Below are 16229 nucleotides of genomic sequence, written 5' to 3' on the forward strand. Positions count from 1 at the left end.
CAATTTCCAGGATCTCAACCACTTCCTTCACGAACCCCATTCTTGGCAGAAAAACAAAACTTAAAAGAAATGAGGCTTAACATACAATTTCTCAGCAACATACAAAGTTGGAAAAGATTTTCCAAATCCTCAAAGCAATGAAAGAGGAGCCAGAAGTTGCTGACCCTAGAGTTCAAAAATAGCTTAATTGTATACACTGCATACATTTTTTTATGGATTGCACTTATTTATTTTTAGAGAAGGAGGGCTTTGGCCAAAATTGCTAATAGAATAACACAGGTTGGGGGAGTAAAAACAGAATTCTGAAAGCATATAAGAGCAAGGGACACTGTTGAAAATCAGCAGGCCCTCTATGACAGCAACCAAAATAAGTCAGGGCTTTTCAAAACCGTTCACATTGAAGTACAGGTTCCCAAACCACACTGGAAGTTCTGATTTGCTCTGTCACCTTTGGGTTTCTCACCTGGAACATCTGCATTTCCAATCCCTCCTACCTGGGTGGGGGCAGATATTGATTTCTTTCTGCAGACATCCCAGCGCTCCTTCATTTGTTCCAAAAATGTGACCACCACAGGCTTAGAAACAAGACCTTTGTACAAAGTAAACATTATTATTTTTTATAGATTCCCCAATCTACATTAGATTTCCAATCTACATTGTGCTTACCTAAGAACACTGAAGGAAAATTAAAAAATTCTAGAAGACCATTTTCCCAAAATCCTGTTTGCTGACAGCACCTTAATTATTTGAACAGCAGGTAAATTTTTCAGACAATGATTTCCTAATTACTATAGTTCTCAAACTCTTTATGTTCTGCATGAAAAAACCTACAAATTCTCCATTGTGATCATGAATCTGAAAGTCCACCAGAAAAAGTGGAGTCCACAAAAGATATTAAATAAAGAAAGCAAAATTCTCTGTGTGGAGAGGGAGCTGTGAAGGCAGTCAGCTTCACCCAGGGAGACCAGGTTGCTGTAATTCTCCAGCATCACATCCAAGTACAATTCCCACTGACCTGGGTCCAGACATTCCCACTCCTCCTGAGAGAAATCTACTTACAAGTCCTTGAAGGTCAAAGATAGCTGAATCAAAAATGTGGCACATTTACCAAGGAGACACAACAGATTTCTCACTGTCATTTAACCCGAAGTGTTAGAAGTGGTTTTGACATCACTACATCATTCTATATGGCCACTTTGACTCTCTAACAGTCTCTAATGTATTTTGTATCAACAAGTGAGGATAATACATGTCTGCAAGTCCAATGCAAAGACATTAATTTTCAGGAAAATAAACTTTAAAATGCAGGAGCACACCCAGGCATATGGATTGTTGAGTATTGTATTTGTATCATTCAGAAACAGCTGTGTGTACTTCTCAGCTACAAAAGGCATGGTGAGTTGTAAGTGCAAGTAATTTCTTTAGGTTTTCCTCAGGCAACAAACTATATAGTCCTGTTAAAGTGCAGATTCTGATTCAGGAGTTGGGGCTGGAGTCTGTTTTCCACATTTTTCAGAAGCTCACTTGTTTAAGTGTGTTTGACTGATTATGCTCTTATAATTGCCCCTTCTTTTTGTGTCTCATCCCCCTCTTCCTGCAGCCGCCTTCCCTGCATGCTTCCACCACTAAGTTCATGCCCATGGATCATACAAATAATTCTGTGACTTCTCATTTAGTATACTTTTTTAAATTCCCCGTGTATTTTGTACCCAGCATTTATGCTTCTTCTTCCCTGTATCTTTCTCCCCCATTCTTCCCTTGCCACCAACCTCCATATGATTCACATTTTGGGGATTTTGGTCCTCTTCTAGTTTTTTGCTTAGTTTATTTTTCTCTTGGTTTTGCTTCTGTAGTTCCATTGTTAATGTTGTGAGTTTGCTGCCATTTCATTGTTCATATTTTGATCATCTTCTTTTCCTTAGGTTAAGTGCCTTGAACATTTCACATAAAGGCTTGGTGATGATGAATTCCTTTAACCTGTCTTTATCTGGGAAGCACTTGATTTGCCCTTCCATTCTAAGTGATAGTTTTGCTGGTTAGATTAATCTTGGATGTAGACCCCTGCCTTACATGACTTTGAATACTTGTCTCAAGTTACTTCTTGCCTACAGGGTTTCTTTTGACAAATCACCTGCTAGTGTTCTGGGAATCCATTTGTAGGTAACTGATTTTGTGTTGTTGGTTTTAAGATTATCTCCTTATCTTTTAAGTTGCATAATGAAATTGAATGTGTCTTGGTGTGTTCCTTCTTGGGTCCAACTTCATTGACACTCTGTGAGCTTCCTTTACTTGAATGTCTATTCCTCCACCAGATTAGAAAGTTTCCCTTCATTTTTCTTCAAACCAGTTTTACATTTTGTGCTCTTACTCTTCTCCTTCTGGCACCTCTAAAATTAGGATGTGGAAAGGTTTAAAGTTTTCCCAGAGCTAACTCAGCCTATCTTCATTTATTAAAATTCATGCTTCTTCATTTTATTCTGGTTGACTGTTTATATATTCCTTCTAGTTCAAGTTATTAATTTGACTCCCTGTTTCATTCCTTGTCATGATTGGTCCCTGTATATGATTCTGTAGTTGACCTTTCAGAGCCTGAACTTTTTTTTTTTTATTTTGTAACTTTCCTCATCCATTTCTATGAATTTCTTGATTTACAGTGTTGTCAAATCTGAATCTGTTTTGTTGGCTACCTCTACAAAGCTCAGTTCCTTTTTAAAAAAGTTTATTTACTTTTACAGAGTGGGTTGGGAGGGAGAAAGATAATAAGAGAAAGATCAACGTGTGGTTGCTTCTAGCATGCTCCATACTGTGGACCTGGTCAGCAAACCAGGGATATGGTCTGACTGGGAATTGAATTGGCAACTTTGTGGTTGACAGGTTGGCACTTCATCCACTGACCTACAGCAGCCAGGAAACTTTTGCTGGAATGTTAATCTGTTCTTTCATCTGGACCCTGTTTCCTCGTCTGGTTTCCTGGCTGCTGTTACATTCCAAAGGATAGAGCCTTAGTTATGTTCCAGGGCAGGAAAATCCACTTTGCTGGGTTGTGGTGCTGTTTGTGTGAAAGCCGTCAGAGAGGGAACAGACCTGCTTGCTCATCTCTCACCCCCCTTTTACTCAATTATCCCGATACCTTCGAGCAAATTGCCTTTTCTGGTGATGATTCCGTGGTGAGTGGGCTTGTGTACCTCCTCGGATTGCATAGGGCCCTGCAACACAGTCTTCTGTGAGACTCTGAGTTTCTCCCACTCCTGAAACCACCACAGGTTTATATAGCCAGAGCTTTTGTGGCTTCAGTTTCCTGTGCTGGAACCCTAGATTGCATTGTCTTTCTTCTTTCCCCATTGTTCTCCTGGCTTAAGTGGATATGAAGTAATACCACCTGATCTACCAACTGCGGCTTCACAACCCCAGTCAGCCAGCTGCTGCCTCACACATCTGTTATTCCAGCCAACACCTTTCTGCACATAATCTACACCCTCTCTGAGTATCTCTGTCCCTCCTATCAGTTTGGATGAATGTTTCTTCTTCAACTCCTTGGTTGTCCAATTTCCAAACCTGTTAATCTGTCACTTCTGCTGTTTTGTTCTTTTCAAATTGGTTGGTATCCTTTTGTTTGTGCAAGAAAGCCAAGGATGTCTATGTACGCCTCCATTTTGGCTGGCAGTGACAAGATCACTCTTTACTAATGAAGCCATGGTCTCTGTGCCATGTGCCATACTTCTCAATGGCACAAAGAGGAAGACATAGAAAATAAGTCACACATGATTTGCAGTTGAATGAATTGTATAAAATTTGCATTTCTCAAGATGTAAGAAATATAGCAGCCAGAACTTTATTTGAAAATTTAGTATAGTTACTTTGAGAACAAGATTATTCTTGATATGAGAGTATTTTCTGAAACATGCAGTAAAAGATAACCTTTTTGTTTTACTCAAAATTTGAGCTACGATTTACAAGGAAACATAGCCAAATACACATACAGACTTCATGGATGTTCACTGCTCTGTTTGTAACTGAGAAAACGAAAACATTTTAAAAGAGTAAAAAGACAACATAACTCACTTATTAACATTTTACACACACAGTCACACATACTGGAAACTAGGTAGAAATTAAATAAATAGAACATACAATTTCTGAATCAACATAAATCAAGGTTATTTTATTCCTCTGTAAATATGGTGAATCTGTAATTCAAGGATACCATGTGTGTTTTATAAATGCAATAAACACAAATACACACATAACAATAGAAAAGGAGTTAAAGCTGTGGTTTCTTAATGCTTTATTTCTTTGAAAATATTTTTGTATCATTAGTGCAGAGCTGGATCTTAGAATTTATCTGAATTAAACATACGTTTACAACATGATTCTGGTAAAGTTACCTGAAAATACAAAAGGTGATAATGTAGAGTATGTCTGTGACCTGAGTGTGCAACATAACAAAAATTTACAGGAACAAAGCACCACTGATTAAATTCTCCATGTCAGAAGACAATGATCTCTATGAATAAATGCAGGGCCTTAATTTTCCAAAGCAAACAGAAGTTAAAAAGACAACAAAAGTGTCCAGATGATGGGATAGTTTTTCACATCCCTCAATAATTCCCTGCTAAACTCTTGTTAATGATAAAGAAAAAACAGTAACTCTTCACTGAAGAGAGCATCTCAGCCAAGTGACTATTGGGTGGATTGGAACAATGGATATTCAGTGACTGAGGCATGCAGAAAGATATGTCCTTAATGGTGAAACACTACTGGTGAAATACATAAATGAGAAAGTCATTATATGAACATAATCATAAGTAAACATCAGGTTTTCAATGTCAATACACAGGTACCTCTCATATACAGTACACTAACTGTATATTTAAACAGCAAGACTCTTATTAAGTGAGTGACAAAGTCTATTCTACTGACTGTTGTTTTTTAGAACATTCACAGTGATTCTCACTGGAAAATCTGCATTTTCTTACCTCTGATGTACAGAGGTGATGCTGCAGCTATATAAACTTAACCTTATATATCCCTGTTCCAGCAATACCCGAGCCTCTGAGATCAACCCAGAAAATATATTGCACATGACTGTGGTCCAAGGTTGACCTGTCACAGAGGAGATGAGTTCAGCGTTTGATGATTATTGATTATAGACAGGAATTCTTGACTTGGGGAAGCCTAGATAAAGAGAATGTACAGAAGGACCTGGGACAAAGGAGAAAATGACTGAGCAGAAAATACTGCCCTTGAGAATCATAAATATAAGATGAAAGAAGTACGAAAAATACAATCTCACTATCAAACAACATCAAAGAAAAGAAGGAAAGGCTGCTGATTTTTAATCCAATCATATTAGGAGGAAATGCAAGCACGGACTCTGACCCAGGACACATCTTTTACCTGAGAAGCTGCCTTACTCTCCTGGTCCTGCTCCTACTCCTCCTTCTGTGGGTTCTTTTTCCCATCCACCATATGCTGAGGAGTCAAGTAGCATTTTGAGAATGTGTCTTCAAAGGCACAGCCTTTTTCTCTAAATGTGCCTCAGTCACTGTCAGAAGGGCCTAGAAATGATGAAAGGCCTACCCTCTCCTCTCCTGTATCACAAAGAAGCAGGACAAAAACTGCTACAGGGAGACCACAATGAGTTTGTTTTTCTGTCTTCATGTGCTCTCTCCTCCCGCAGAGGACCGCAAACTGCTACAGCAAGAAGAGCATGGGCAGCTCTCCCGAACCCCACCCCCAACAGAGCTTTCCATTCTCTTCCCTGAACAAGGCCTGCTCTCCCCTGTCGCAGATATATTCCAGAGCCCTCCTGCTAATCAATTGTGGTCGATACAGGGCCACCGTATCTATCACTGCTGCAGATGCTCAAAACATGAGAAAACATACACATGGATGACGAGTCCTGTGGAGGAGTAGGGATGAAATGGCCTCTATCTCTAGGGGAGAGTGCACCATTTTCCCGCCCAAGCAGGCTTTTATTAAGAATACAGATACAGGTTTTGCCTTACAGTCTGGCAGGGAAGATGGAACAAGTAGTTAGCTTTCAAAGGGGCTGGCAGAGTCCCCCCCCTGGATTGTGGGCTGAGATTTTGGGGTATTATCATTTAAATAGACTACAGGACCTAAAAGCTTAGTTTCATTTCCTGCCTGTGCCTTCATATTCTAATTAAAGAGCATCCCCAGCAAGCAGTTCTCACAGTATTTTGCATATTGTATGTCTCAGGCTTGATTACCCCAGGGTTCCTCCAACTCTGGTCTGGACTGCACCTCCCTTGTTATTTCTACAGGCCTGAGTCTGGCAGAGGAGACAAAGGCAGACAGGAGACTTGGACTTCTCAAGGACTCGGAATTTGACAAAGACAAGGAGTAGGGTTTGATGCTGATCACCCCTTCATTTCCACAGCCCCCTGAGTCCCTTCTCTTAGGGCATTCACATGTGACTGCATCTGTCTTAGGTTCATACTTTCTCTTAGAGAATTGTTACCCCTCATTGACTACGGATCATACAAAGGAAGCCAGGCATTAGAACAAGCAGTGTTCATGCCAGGGAAATACATTTTGTCTCCTTAGTGTCTCCTGGTTCAGAGACCTCTTACTCAGCCTTAGCCATGGGCTGTTACAGTTCCCTAAGACCAGGCAGGGCAGATCCCAACAATCAACGGCTTCACCTGAGCATCACCTAAGCCACCCTCATTCAACAAGAATGACCCACCCAGAGACATTTAGTAAATCTGTCAGGGAGCACAGCTGATGTCACTTCTAAGATCTCCGCAGGTGATCTCATAACAACCAGAAGGGGTAGAGTTTAGCTGTAAAAAGCAAGTGGAACCCTTTGCCATCCAAGCCCCCCCTTTCCATCCATAATCTTTCTTGCTGCCCCTGCAATTGTTTTCACTACTTCTCTGAACAAAGGTCTCTGTGTGAAGTCCATGTTATTAAACTTAGAAAATATCAAAGTCAGCTTCGGGACACCTGCACACTGGGAAGCAATTCCGACTGCATGGCCCGTGAACAGTGAGACACACAATCTGTTTGCTGTACCTGACTTGTGACTTTAAATACTGAGGGATGGGCTGGCTATCCAGGCAATGTCTCTCAGCAGAAAATTAACAAAAGAATGGTGGAGAAACCTCGAGCATGAGGGCCTCAGTGATTCTGTGAAAATGGGCCCAGAGCCCACCAGCAGAAGACCAGTCAGGGTTTGGGGACCCTTCACTTATATTCTGCACTCACCATTGCCAGACTGGGCAGCTAATAGTTCAACCACAGTAGTGAACCTCAGGCTGCATCTGCACAGGAATGTGAACTCAGAGTATCAGTATCGAACTAGAAACACCAGACAGAGGAAGATTTGCAAGTTCTGGGATCTGTAACAACTTCCTGCGTCTCATGAATGGTGCAGTGAAATTTATCAAAGCACCCAGGGGTGTTAGGCTGAGCAGAGCAAGTCTGGCTATGGGCAGCACCTGAATAGGAGCCTGATAATACCAGAGAGGTGAGTGGAGGATCCCTGAAGATGTCGCTGAGTAGGGACCAGGACTCTTTTCTACATATTTCTCCTTGGTTATGTTCTTCACTTGACCACTCCCTTTGACTTGGATCTATTTTATATGGCTTCAACATAATTAGAACATTTGTGAGGTTTCTGTCAGATATTAAGATTATGGAACTCCCATAAATTTCAGATGATTTTTGACACATATGTGTAACCTTTCTCTTATGTTTATATTTACTGTAGTTTAGTACTGTATGACTCTCAATTCAATATGTTACTGAACCCACTGGAGTTCCCGAGAACTGCTGTTTGTATGGGAAAATCCATCAATTTGGTGACCAGGAGTGTCCAATTTTAGTGTGATGGTGAGTGTGGTCATATTAGTCTGAATAAAGGGGTCAAAGAGGATGGAAAACACACTAGAAATGCTTCTCTCCAGAAGAGGAGAAAAACTGAGCTGTTTCTGAATAAGAACACTCTGCCTCTCCAACAGAACAACACGCATCTTTTAAATGTACACACACTACTATAGCAAGAGAAATATTTTTAGCCCCCAAGCAATTATTGATGAATTTTACATGAATTCCAGAGATATGGAAAGTTTTTGTATAATACCTTCCTATGCATGATTAGAGTCCTCTGATGAACAGAAATAAATTAATTTATATTCTAATGATTATAAACCTACAATTAGACTCCTCTGATTCAAAGACCTTGGAAGAGTCCTCCTCTCATAACATGTTCTGGGGAAACACAACAATAACACCTCAATATTTTTACCACTCAGTAGAAAAAGTTGGTTCCCATAGGACTCTGGTCCACAACAAATGTGCAAGTTTTCCTGGACAGAATGTTGTTCAGGGACCTATTTCTCAGGGCCAGAAGAAGGAATGTTTCTTTTCTTGATTCCAGTTGTCCTAAGAATAAATATCTAGCCCTTCTGTTTTCTTTTACCATATTGTATCTGCTCACCTCTGGTAGAATATTTGCCTTCCTACTGAAATAAACAGCTTTCCTGAGCTTCTTTCTTCTTATGTAGTTTTACAGTTTCAACAATTAGTATAAGTTAATCAGGTGACAGTGAGTTATATGATACAACTTTCCACAAATGTAAACAACAGAAGAGTATATGTCTGAAAGCAGAACTGTATATGGGAGAAGAGCACTCCCATTCTTATTCCCTATGCCTACCACTTTCAGCAATACATGTCTGACTTTTTACATGCATTCTAGGGTCCTTGTGCTTCTTAGTCCTTCCTAGAAGAAAAAGTGTAGTTTCCCAGGCCTAGTACATTGTGTGATATTAAGGAATTTCACCAGGCTCCTTACAGTTACCTGGACTCTTACTTCAAAGCACCTTAGGGCCATGCCCTTACTTTAAAGTGCACCAGGGTTTTCAGTTTTAACGGCAAGTGCACACTCAAATTATTTTGTGACATTTAGTTGAGGACTCAGGGATGACTCACAATTCTATTCTTGAATTCCAGCCTGCAAATTACTCCTTCATTTTTGAAATCAGGTCTATTGAAATATGATGTTAAATGCAACAAAAAATTAAAATCACCACTAAAAGAATCACGTTTATTATTTTGTGATGGGAACAAAATATAGAGGACATCAGGTGTCAGTTGACATGATAACTCCTCTGCAGACATCACTTTCTCTGCTAAATGTGCCGGCTCTGAATATGAAGACCAGTCAGGTAGAAACGGCCCAACAGTCCAGATATAGGACAATGGAGATTGTCTCTGTTTAAAAACCCACACACAATCTTGGGATCACTTTTCTTATTCACTCTATTTACTTTTACCTTACTGTATGCTGCTTGAACTTCACACACATATGATTTCCAAGCACCTGACCACAGTCAGCTCACACACAAATTGACTTCTGTTGACATCCTGTGACATTCTGGTTCCTTCAGTGAACCAAAGACCTAAAGCAACTCTCTTTGTTCACATTTATAGAGCAGTTACTTTGTGTCTTTGTTGTATGTATATTTTCATTTCAAAGGGAGAAAGGCTATGAGAAATATACTAGATTAAAACATTTAATATAGTTCTACATGAACCATGGCACATAATTCTTCCTATCCAAATTTGCTTTAAGATAATTTTGAAAAGATTTTATTTATTTATTATCAGATGGCAAGTGAGGGATAAAGAGAGGCATAGAAACATCAAAGTGTCTATGCATCTGCTACATCTTGTACTGGGGGCCTGACCCTCAATTATCACATGCACCATGATGATTAGGATTCGAAATGACAAACCTTGGAATCCCAGGCCAGCACTCAATCTGATGAACTACACCAATCAGGGCCTAAATAAGTTTGAAATTACATTCTTTATCCTTCAGGAATTTTCTGATTGAGTAAAATTGATCCTTAATGATTCTTATGTAATACAGAAAAATGACAAAGCATTAATTTCCTTAACTTGTATAAAATTATGTTATGAAATGTGTACAAATAGTAGATCACAACCCTTTACAACAACTATGTCCTACAATGTAACCTATATGGTCATCCTCAACAACAACAACAAAAAAAGAGATTGTGATAAAATATAAGAATAATGAAAATAAAGGTCTTTCCAAACCAAGAAATCAACAGTTTCCAGAGTAAACATTCAGAGTCTTATGGAAAAGTCTGCATCCATTTGTAAATTCTTGACAATTCATATTTTTAAAGTCTTGCTCCATCTTCTCCTTCTTCTGTCAGTGTGGAAAACTGGGAATGCAGCTTTAGGGTTTCCTTGTTTGATGCAGGCTGAAGGTTTGTACCTATAGCAAGGCACTGCACCCCAGGCCCTCCCTGGACACACCCTAAGACCTCAAAACACTCATCATTCTTTATTCTCTGAAGGCATGTGAGTGACCACCTCTGCCTGCCCACCTGTGTTCCTCCAAAACCTTGTTTGTGTGTTTGTTTGTTTGTTTGTTTGTTTTTATGCTACAGGGAGTCTTTCAGCACTTTAGTGTGTGGGCTCATCTGCTTCAATACACAAACCGAACAGTGGGCGTGTTTCCATTTCTACCATTATGGTGATGGCAAGTGCAAATGAATACGAAAAAGGTTTGTGTCCCAATGTACATAATTTCCAATTTATCAAACAAATAGAGGTTTCAATTGTGTATTAGTCACTACAATAATTTTCCTGAGGGCTCCAAGATCAAAACTAATATTTTATTATTTATAATTTGCTAAATGAAATAAGCCAGATATTGAAGCACTGATATCATATGATCTGACCTATAAGAGGAACCTAAATGAACACAACAAACAAACAAGCAAAATGGAACCAGAAGTATGGGGAGAAGGAAAAGACAGAGAGTAACCCAAGGAGAGGGGGAGCGGGATAAGGGTGAAAAGAAGGGGAATCAACTAGTGAGGGAACATGTATGAGAGATCCAAGGAAATAGGGTGGGGATTGAGTGTGGTGGTTGTGGAGGGGGCCAGTGGATTAAAGCAATGAGGGAAATAGTGGACAAGTGTAATAGAACAACAATAAAATATTTAGTGAAACAATAATTGGAACAGCAAAAAATGTTTCTCTTTCTCTATTATTTCCTCTACCTATAAAAATCAACCAATCAATAAATATGAAATATTATGAAAACAAATAAATATGAAATAAAAACTGTGTTGGTAAAATAAGCATTATCTATGCAGGGTTATAAGTGATGGTTAAATTTTATCATTAAAACAGGAAACATAAGATACATTTCCAATAAGAAGTGGAAGAATTAGGACACAAATGCAGTGTGAATCATACAGTTAGAAAGACTATTCCAGTGTTTGTTTTTTATCATTCTCCCTGGCAACTTCTACATTGACAGTTTCTAAGAATGAAACATGTTTATGAACAATCTTTAAAGTAGAAGCTATTTCCATTTACTTAATAAAATCACCATTTCTTCTGTGTTGTATCTACCACACAATCTCTCAATAGGAATTTATCATTCTCTTTCTGGGAAAAGCCCAGTGCTGCCTCTAGTGGTCTGTTAGTAGAGCATACTTTCTATAAACCTGAAGTGGTCTTTCTAGAGCTGTGCACCCTGAATCTAATGAATATGAACTTCAAATTTATATAATTCCCTGTCTTCTCTGATATGTATGTTCACCATTAGGAATTTTCTTATTGAGTGTTAGTGTTTTCCAGTAGCAATGGATAAGAATGATACCTATCTAATGAAGTAAGAGCTTTATTCATACTGATTGCTCCCCAGAGAATACAAGATATTGATGTTTGGGTTAAAATTCAAAAATAGTAATGTATTTTTTCTAAAATATAAGACTACTGGTATAAACACTAAAGATAATGAACGATTAGAATACATTCTTGTTCCTGAGATACACAACATTAACTGACTTTTCACACAGTGTGGCTTGTACTTTCTCTGGCTTTTCACATTTTCACAAAATTTCCACAGTTTGGTAGATTTCTCTTGTATTACTGGCTTCTATTGGCTTTCATGTCTTGAAAACATGTGGAAAACAGATTATTGACCAGATGTAAACATCTCTAGGTTTCCTAACATTTAAGTTTCCAAATAAATAGTTTACGTTGATCTCCCTCCCTTCCCTCTCTAAAAATAAATGAATAAAATCTTTAAAATTTTTAAAAAGAAAGCTAATTAAAAAAAGAAGTAGAACTCTTTAGTAATGAAATAGTGGTCACATGCTCTTCAATTTAATTTTAGAGTAGCTAGTTTCAAAAAGCCTATAATAAATTCACTCATGCCCTGGCTGGCATAGCTCAATGGATTGAGCATGGGCTGCGAACCAAAGCATCACAGGTTTGATTCCCAGTATGGTCCTATAATTCCAAGCAACCGCACATTGATGTTTCTCTCTCACTCTTTCTCCCTCCCTTCCCTGTGTAAAAATAAGTAAATAAAATATTTTTTAAAAAATTCACTTGTGATTTTCAGTTACCTTCATTTTGAAAAAATGGGTGTTTTTCCACCATAACCCCCACATGAATACCAATTGACAGTAACCATACTGCTAATCTTTAACATTGAGGAAGAAAACAATACATGTATTTCTGATATGTGAACATGACTGTCGGGACAATTTTTGATTCAGAACATGAATAAATGCTAAACAATAGGCCATATACTTCTCTGGAAAAATATCCAGAACAAGAGCCCCTAAAAATAATTAAATGAAAGGAGTGTCTAAAACTGTAAAACACAATATACCATTGAGAACATAAAAAGTTATGAAAATATTTTAAAAAATGCTTTCCCTACCATGGTCTCATTTCCCAGCTCTTCTCTTCCATGTAATTGAAATCCAAACCTCATTAAGATACCACCCTTGACTTCTAAGAACTAGTGTCCAAAAAACAGCAGAGCCAAGTGTTGGTGAGATGATGGAAACGGGATTCCTAGCACACCATTGGTGGGGATGTAAACTGGTGAATCCACTAGGGAATCATTGCAAAGCTCTCACATAGTAGTTTACAAAGGAAAACCATTTGATCGAGGCATCCCAGTAAGCAAATACATCCAAAAATTAGAATTGCTACCTATAAGAGAAACCTGCATACCAATGTTCATTGGAGCATTCTTTACAAAAGCCAATTCATGAGAAGAATCAAAATGTTTAAGAACACATAAATAGAAATTAATATTTCATATGAAAGGAATAGTAATAGAATATTTATTATTCAGTGATTCTAGACTAAAAAGTGTTGCCCTCTGTACCCACATACATGAACTAAGAGAACATTATCCTAAGAGAAATAAAGCAGAGGTAGGAAAAAATGAATAATTGCTGTCAGGTATCATATATATGTAATCTAAAATAAGAAAGCCTAGGGGTTGTGATCAAGATCACAGAAAAGTTAAACCCTATACTCAAATGCTGCATGAGCACATCAGAATTACAACTAAGCTTCAAAACAACCATCGTTCAGAAACCACCTGATCTGGATGTACAGGAGTTCCACAAAAAAAGCACAGTAAAAGGAACGTCGAAATGAGTAGAAAGGACAAAAATATGAAAATTGTACATCTCACATTCCCAATTTTGTGTAGTAATTCAATACTAGGAGACACAACTTGACTGTAAAAGTTCCACCTAAAGAATGATGGTTCCCAGCATGACACCTGAAACCCCTGCCCCCCTTAACCTCTGGTGGGAAGACAAGTACCCAAAACCTCTGGCTGTAGTAACCAGTGAGGGGTTGCTGGAGACACATGGCAGGTACCTGGAGTCACCTGTGTTCCCCTTAAAGGTCATGAGATTGGAATTACAAGAAACCAGTCATTCTGAGTTTCAGCATCATGGCAGGAGTTAGACATACAGAGAGCACATGAATGGTTTGGCATCATGGTGTGAGCTGGAGGGGCAACTTTCTCTGACAGATGTGCTGCCAGAGGTAATTGTTCCTTTTCTGCAAGAACAGCCACCACCACCACCAGACTCACTAGGACCAGCACCATACCCGAGAGTCCTACCACCTGACTACAGCTGTTAGCTCTGCTCTGGTGATTCCCTGATATCTTGCCCTACCAAAACCACAGGCCCACCAAAGAATTTTCTAGAAGATTTTCCACACATGTGGCCTGTGCTGATCCTGTGTCAGAGTTTTCTAATATCCATCAAACAGGTGACCTGACTACTGCATATTCCTTAACACCTGAAAAGTGACTCCTGACCTGATGTCAACCCCAGCAGGCCTCTTTCTCAGTTTGACTTCTCCTGGCCACCTCTGAGACAAACTAAACTAGCAGCCATCAGAAGATATGTTTGTATCTCATAGCAAGTCACCTAGCAGGGCAAAAGTGGTAGCACAGGTGGACGTCCCCAAACTAGGACATGGGATAAACAGCTTTATTTCATGCAAAAGCACCATCAACAACCTCAAGTAACAAACTGGAATAGCAGTCTTCCAGGTAACCAGAATCACACTGAAGTAGGTCCAGCTTTGAGGGATTGACCCCTGAACAGGTGATGTGCCGCAGCACTCGGTGTTGGACTCTATTGTTGTGGCCTCTCCCCATAGTAGACTGTTCCAGGTGTAAACCCGCCCCATTCACGTACAAAAGAAATCAAGGCTAAATTACAAAATCAGGGTGTACACTGCCCACACTGGTAAGGAGGGCAAAACAGGAGCCCCCAGCTTGGGTGAACAGGGAGCCTGTACCAGTGGATTCTATAGGACACTCACTATGTAAGTCCATCTTAAAGGCCAAGAAACATAGTACCTCTACCCTATATACAGAAACAAACACAGGGAGATGGCCAAAATCAAGATGAAAAATCTTGCCCTAACTGAAAGAACAGAACTGAGAGACATTGAAATTAAGAGCTATCTGACAGTAACCACAGGGGACTTGGGAGGAGATAATGAGAAGGAAAGGTAGAAGGGTTTTCAGGAACAAGTATAAAGGACACATGGACAAAAGCGAAGGAGGATGGAATCAGTGGAAGGAGGTGGGGGGTAAACATAGACAACTGTAGTTGAACAATAAAATCAAAAGTAATCAATCAATCAATAAATAAATGAACACTTTCATTTTTCAGTAAAGAAAGGAGATCATAAATATTCAGTAAGCAGTTAAATGTCACTATTACACACCTAGATTCTAAAATTAAGTCCAGATCCAATGTCTTTGAATACTGTCACATGTCAAATAATAACAGTATAGAATAATCAAGATATATTGCTTGTTAATACTAATCAATAAACTAAACTTTATTGATGTAATTACAGAAATATTAATCCAAACTCTGAAATTACACTTGTTTGCACTTCTTAAAAAATATGTTGGTGTTGTTGAAGGAACACGTTGTCTCCACTTTTGAATATTAGGATTTGCCTTGCTTGGTGTACCTCAGTGGTTGGAATATGGGCTGAGAACCAAGGGTGACCAGTTCCACTCCCAGTCAGGCTACATGCCTGGGTTGTGGGCCAGGTCCCCTGTAGGTACCATGTGTGAGGCACCACACATTGATGTTTCTCTTCCTCTCTTACTGCCTCCCATTCCCTTCTCTTAATAATAAATAAGTAAAATATTTAGTATAATTAGCATATTTTAAGCAGTGCACCCTGGTTCTGTATAGTGAGCGGAAGTTCTATAAAAGACCACAAGATGAATTGAAGCACATCTTCTTCCCCACAGAGCCTGAGGCATGTACACAGCAGGCCTTCAGCAGCTACATGTGAGGATGAGGCCAGATGCTGGGAGACTGTAGGAGACCCCAGGACATGTGATTTTATTAAGGTTCATATGCAGAGGACTTTGGGTTTCTTGAACTAAGTTTAGATTGTTCAAAATGAACCAAAAAACAAGATCTTTGAAAATTGTGCAGAGATCCTACCTAATGGTTATGGCTGGTGAAAGCCCTGAGGTGGAAGGAAGAGTGTTGCTCAGTGCAGCTGCCAGTAAGTCAGGTCAAGAAGAGGCATTTAACTGTGACTCTGTGAGATGCTGCCTGGTATGTGAAAATGCAAGAGAAGGTTGTGGCAATTCAAGGATCCTAGTTACAGAAAATAAATGACACAACAGCAATATTATAATGTAGCATAACAGAACTCTTCAAAAAAACCTTATCATCTACACTTATCACAAGAATGTTCCACTAGGTACAATGGAATTTATCAATATGGGGGAATTTTCCACATTATATCATGTCAAAGCCACCAAGAAAACAAACTGCTAATGCCATAACGGCACTACATTACGAAACAACACATTGTTATCTGTAAATCAGAGT

General features: G+C 39.1%; 1 long non-coding RNA gene across 1 annotated transcript in view; it reads right to left on the reverse strand.

The window, feature by feature from the left end:
• Nucleotides 1–2210: 2210 nt before the first annotated feature.
• The window catches only part of LOC118500498, a 25873-nt gene continuing 11854 nt past the window's right edge, over nt 2211–16229 (reverse strand). Inside the window, exon 3 of the long non-coding RNA XR_004903048.1 lies at nt 2211–2288. This is a non-coding gene — a long non-coding RNA (uncharacterized LOC118500498). The remainder of the gene's footprint in view (nt 2289–16229) is intronic.

Source organism: Phyllostomus discolor, chromosome 1, assembly GCF_004126475.2.
Source record: "Phyllostomus discolor isolate MPI-MPIP mPhyDis1 chromosome 1, mPhyDis1.pri.v3, whole genome shotgun sequence".
In the NCBI taxonomy this organism is placed as follows: Eukaryota; Metazoa; Chordata; class Mammalia; order Chiroptera; family Phyllostomidae; genus Phyllostomus; species Phyllostomus discolor.